We start from the raw sequence: 6,340 nt of genomic DNA on the forward strand, positions 1-6,340 counted from the left end.
ATATTTAACCCTGTGCTGAGGCTGTATTAAGGAAAAGCAATATGGTAAAGGTTGTGTTTTGACTAAAATGCACATGGTGTTTTTAGAGAAAAATTATCAATGTAAACCTTGCAAGGCTTAAAATACAGGCTTATGTCCTAGAGTCTTTCAGCACGGTTCTTTCGTAGTTAGTCTGTGATCAAGGCAATTCTGTGGGTGGACATATTTGTGATACGTTTCTGAGAATAATCCCTTGAGCAGCAAATTTTTAGTCTTCACCATGGTTCAAGATGGGCAGGTCTCGCTCTCCAAACATAACACCTTTTCTAGACCTGAATGTCAGCGTTTAAAAGTACCATGACCTGCCAAACTAGAAAGGTAAGTTTTATTCTTTCAGAAAGATCTCATTGGTACCCAGCACTCTACCACTGGAAGGCTGCAATAGTTGACTGGAAAGTAGAGACATTTAAATTAATGACATTAAGGAGGGAAACAATTTACATGCACTAGTTTTCTTTCAGCTCATGGCGAATATGGTTCCTTAGAAGCAGACATCTAACAGTATGGTTACTGATACAACACAGAATCTACGGGCTATATTCAGAACACGAACATCATATGTGCTATAAAGGGTGAGATGATTCTCCAATAACATGATTTACGTGCTCATCAGGCAGTAATACAATCTGCAAATATATGGGCAGGTAACATACACACAATTTTACACCCCCATTTTCAAAATGGTTTTAAAAACATCAGACTTTATCTGGCCCACTCAAAGATATGCTTCACTGCAGAATGACTGTAGAGTTTCTAAGGCTGCCCTTAGAAGCCCACTTACAGTGACAAAGCAGTATGTGGAAAAAATACTAGGGCTACTCAACAGAAGAGGGCTTGGCAGCTGACAAGCTGTACCTATTCAGACTGTAAGCTAAGCCTCCCAGTGCTCCAGCCAGCTCAAGTGAGCAGCAGTGTCACATCTGAGTTAAGATCTTTTATATACAGACAGAACCCAAGTTAAGCACAAATCTTGCATTATAACTTGAGCTAAAGTTGTGGCCAGTAAACATTCAATGGGACAGAAGCTGAAGAATGAATTGGAGTTCATATTCCAAACCTTTCCTATAGGACGTGGAGGCTTAGATCTGGATACTGTAGTTTATCCGAAACTGGAGAATGCAGGTAAAACCACATGTGCGATGGAATTACAACAATATATTTCACTTACTATACAATCATTGACTGAGTGAATAATAAGCTGATGAAAATGTATTTCTAAACATGGAAAAAATCAAAAATATCAAAAATCATCAGAGTGATTATAGTATATTTGTGGGATTTTTGTTTATAAAAACTTCTCTCTCATATGTATATTAACTAAGCTCTAATGTAAAAAGGGAATCATTGCAAAATGCCAGCAATTATTCTGCAAATTGTGCTTCTTGCTGGCATGAAGCTGCAGCTGATTTACATACAGCATAGTGGGAAACGAAGCAATGTGACACATAGGACTTCACAAACACTAGACATTCATGCTACAAATTCTACCATCTCCAACAAATAAATACTGCCACTTATAGATCAAAGGCAGTGTTGCAACTGCTATGTATTCACTGTAAAATTCTAAAAATATCTGGTTTTCTTTAATGGGATTAGGACTGAGAACTTCAGGATCACAAGACAATACTTTCTTAGATAGACAATTCTCTATTTTCCATCAGGCTGCCAAGTTTTTGTGGAGTGAAAAATTGTGCTGAGAAAGGATAAAAGTCTTCAGGGATTTGATACCCTGCATAAACAATATGTATATGAAGCTTATTTTGTTGTTCTTTAAACAACATTCATCAACACAATAACAACCTCTGCCTGCACAAAAACACTGGGAAGAAATTATTTTCATATTTTAGTACAGAAATGCTTGAGTGTATAATTTGTCCTGTTTGAAACCTGCTCATACTTCTATACACGATACTGCTTATTTCAAATCATGTTTTAGGAACGTGGTCAAGTGTCCTTAGATGCTGTATCAACAAATGCTGTATCACCAACACAACGACATAATATTTACCTCTTAAAATACAGTATTAAATGTATGAGTGATACAGAAGTTATCTATGATTTCTAAGGTAATTTCCAGGGAGATAAACTACAAGTGTGAAATGAGGACTTGATCCTGGATTCCCTGAGCACAGAAATCTGAGATGTAACTTTTTATTTTGGCACTGGGTACTAGATGATATTTGTTCTTCTATATTTGATAGCAAACACAAAACCAAATAACAAGTGGTGTCATGATTTCATATTATTATTAGCCTGTATGACTGCAACTACAAAGATCACTAATTTTGCTTCTACAACTAGACAAGGAGAATGGGAGAACTGGGATTACAAAATAACTTTAAAAAATGACCTCTACATTTTCCCCGTGCCAATTCTTTCTATTTTTGTAAGTAAATAAGAGCAGTCCCCCCAGCTGCTGAATGCTCACGGTCCCATGACATACCAAAAAGTACAAAAGCAGGAAGATGGGATAAGAAGGGTGCTTGTATCAGGTAGCCCTATGAGGAGGAAGGACAAATATGGCAAGCACGACCAAGCCCTCCACGCTGCTGCCACCGCTGCTGCTGCTGCTGCTGAAGCAGACAGGGTTTAGGCACTGACAAAAGGAAGAAGCCCAGATGGGATTAGGGACCACAGTCCTTTCCAGCTAGGTTGGGACAGCACTTATGGGACACATGTCTTTGCCTCCAGGAAAAGGTCAACATAATTGTGATAATTAAAATCTATTCCTCCTGGATTATCTAGCATATTACCTGCTTTGGCAATGAGCCTTCCCAATTCCGTATGTTTCAGGATTAATTTAGAACATAGAGATGGAAAAGAGCTGTTTCAGCATCTATCACAGCTCTCAAAGATTATTATTTACTACAATATCTCCTGAATATTACAAACTAATTAATATACACATAACTCTGCATTGAGGAAGGAAGATCAACAACACTGCAGTCTTGTCTTTCAATATGCAGAAAGTAACCTTGTGCTTTCAATTGGGATAAACCTGTTGTAATTTTAGGGTAAAGCACAGTAGCTACAATAAAAATAGCACCTGGTGCCATAAGCACAATTCAGACAGCATCATTTCTATCCAAGAAAAATAAGCTCTCCACCCCTTTCTTGCTTTATGGGTTTTGAAGGGTGTTTTGTTTGTTTGTTTGTTTGTTTTTAAACAGCATTGCGATAGAGATGGAACACTGCCTAATGATATCAACATTCCTGACTCCAATCTTTCCAAATTCAAGAATCAGTCTACAACAAAATCAGGAGAAGTTAGAAGCCATGACATACCTTATCTAAATGTACACACTTGTAATTTTTGTATTATTATTATTGAGTTTTAGGATGATAGCATTTTCACAATTTTACATTTTTCTTCACAAACTTAAGAGTCAAAAACATAATACATACGTGCACGATCAGGCTGTCAGTTCCAGGTTTGAGGCACTGAAGAAAATAATAAATAATTCTGAGAGCTGGGGTAAAATTATAAGATTTGATATAATAAATGACTACTAGTTTCAAGATTTTTGCACAGATTAAAAAACCCAAAAGAAGAGCTTTTAATACAGCCTAGTGCTGTCAACACTTGGACTTCTCATCATTTTAAGTGGGAAGAGAGGAATGAGTTACAGGACTTGGCATACTCTGCTAAACCTATCAGTGTTTGATATGGCTCCGGAAGCCATGATATCAATAGCACTTCAGAGTGGACATATGGAGGTAGAAGTGCTACCCTAGGTCTGCGACATTGTTTAAGGTTTGCTGGTCCACAGTTTGTAAGCATAATGATGGCACAGTGTTTCTAAGCATGTACTGGTGGAGGTAAAAGGAAGAACATAACAAACCCGTGCATGTTAAATTCCAAGAGAGCAAAAAATTCTGACAACCAAAAGGACATTTTGTGGTTGAACTCAGTTGCATGTAGGTATCCAGTGTCACTTGAGATGCCTCAGGTTATCCCACTTGGCTTCAGCTTGATATTCCAAAATGATGCAAGTCTCCCATAGATGCCGAGTCATCGCTACCAGTCCTGTGCGCGTGGATCGGCTACCTGAGGGCACCCCCAACACGCCCGGACAGCAGTGCAACCCAGCAGACCTGCACTGGCTGCAGGTACTGGGAGGCCTGCTTGATCATTCTTGTCTCTGAACGGGAGAGAAGGACTACCGAGATTTCCTCTTCAAGTGGGAGACAGGGCTAAAAGAGAGTGCTGCAATCACCATGCTGGGGGCCAGAGGGAAGAGAGGTCTTGAATTAACTACCTCAGTCCATGCTGTCACAGAAATACTCTTGGAAAGGGTTTCAGGCGTGGCCAAAATTGAGTTCAGTGTAGCAAAAGGAAGTGTTTGTAGCAGGCCTAGTCAACAGAACACTTACATCAACATTTGTCTCAATCACTTAAAAACCCAATAATAGTATGACAGCAGACAGTACAAGTCATCATTTGATTTGAAGTAGATTTGTATCAAGCTTATAGTTTTGCTATACAGAATTTAAATTCTGTATTATACAAGTCTGCAACTCTATTAAGTCATACTTTATTCACAGGACCAGTAAAATAACTATAAATTCCATAATAAAATCCTTGCAAAACACAGCTTTTACAAATGCTCCATATAAAAGATATCTACATATAAGAAATAGACTAGTTTTTTTCCATTTTTCTTTAGAAATGAGATTATTAAAGGAATGGAAAAGGGTAGAATTTTAATTAAATGAAGAAAAATTAAGAGAATTTTTCTGAATAACTATGAATTTAGGGTCCAACATATTTTGTAACATAACTGTCTGTCTCCTAACCTGTTGCTGCTGATTTTTGATAACACACAGCAGCTGGAATCTCTTCAGGTCGGTAACAGCTCAGTTTTCTGCAGCAAGTCCATTTTAGAAAGTCAATTCCTTCTTTAACAAAACCTTATCTCACTGTTCTGTGCATGCACCAAAAGCTTTGCGGTCATGGCAGAAGATAGAAAGAATACTCATAAGACCATCATCAGTTTAGAGAAAAAGTGCTTTTCCCAGACAATAAAAGGAGTGCACATTTTATGAAATTCCAGTTAAGGACAAACTCACTCAGGAACCAATTTACCAATAACCCATAGTCCAAACTACAGCTATCTTCCTATTATAAAAGAAACAAATCTCTGGATTTTGCAAGGTGATATAACTTGATTAAAGCAGAAAAAAAGAACAGTTTCAGACCTTTACATTTTTTTCTGCTTTCTTTCTGCTCTTGTAATTAAGACGGCTGCCAAACAATATATATTCCTCCAGTTGCCTAACAACAGTGTGCCTGATTTTCACTTACAACAGCAAAACAGGACGCTTCCACCATGTAAGGGTGAGCTGGGTGGAGGCAGCAGTGGCGCATCTTCAATCACAAGTCAGACCTTACGGGTTTCTCCTTTCACCAGTAAATCCACACTTGAAGACTATAAATCAATGTTCTTGCAGAACCAAGAGAATGAATTATTGGCAATTTAACATTATCTTAGACCATCAGTGTTATAAAGTAATCCTGATGTAAATCAGAATTCCAGAAGGCATCTAAAGAAAGGGAAGACAAGAAGATCTTTTCATATTTGGAGGAAGGGTATGCAAAATTAATTTACTTTTGCGTAAAGAATGATTTCTTCTGAACCTCACAAAAAGCTTCAGGTCCTCCTATCAGGAAACTGTGTGAACAAAGTAGATGGGAGTTACTAGTTTTTCTAAGGATTATACATACATTTCTGAAGGGCTTTCACTAAATGTGTAAAGAGGGCATATTAGGCAAAATGTAGTATATACAGCAGTACATAATAGGGGACTAGAAAAATTGGATGGATATCTGACATCTGTAAAGCATTTTTATCAATTTTTAAGCGTTTAAATAAGAAGAAATGCAAGATAGCTAAATATCATATTTTAATTGGTTTTGCATGCCATCTTGTGCTGGGTATTTTAAGGGGAAATCCATGTTTCTAGGGCAAACAGGTAGAATCTGAAAAGGGCTGGGAAAAGAAAATGTCAAAGAGATGCTGAATAAGGAGAAATAAAATGAAACCAAAACAGTCCTTCTTGCCAAAATCAGTATAATCATGCAAACGAAAGCAAACAAAACAAGTCCACCCCCTCAGAAGACCCACAAAAAAACCCCCCAAACCCAGGATAACAAGTTCTTTCCCTTTTCTAAAATCTCCTTTTAAAAAATACACTTTCAGGGAGTGATCCTAGCAAAATTCTTACTGATTTCCACGTCTTCCTAAAGACCACTCTGAAGAGAAAAAGCTTTCTGTGGAAAATGTCTTGTACATTTTTGCTG

This window comes from Dromaius novaehollandiae, chromosome W (genome assembly GCF_036370855.1).
Source record: "Dromaius novaehollandiae isolate bDroNov1 chromosome W, bDroNov1.hap1, whole genome shotgun sequence".
Taxonomy (NCBI): domain Eukaryota; kingdom Metazoa; phylum Chordata; class Aves; order Casuariiformes; family Dromaiidae; genus Dromaius; species Dromaius novaehollandiae.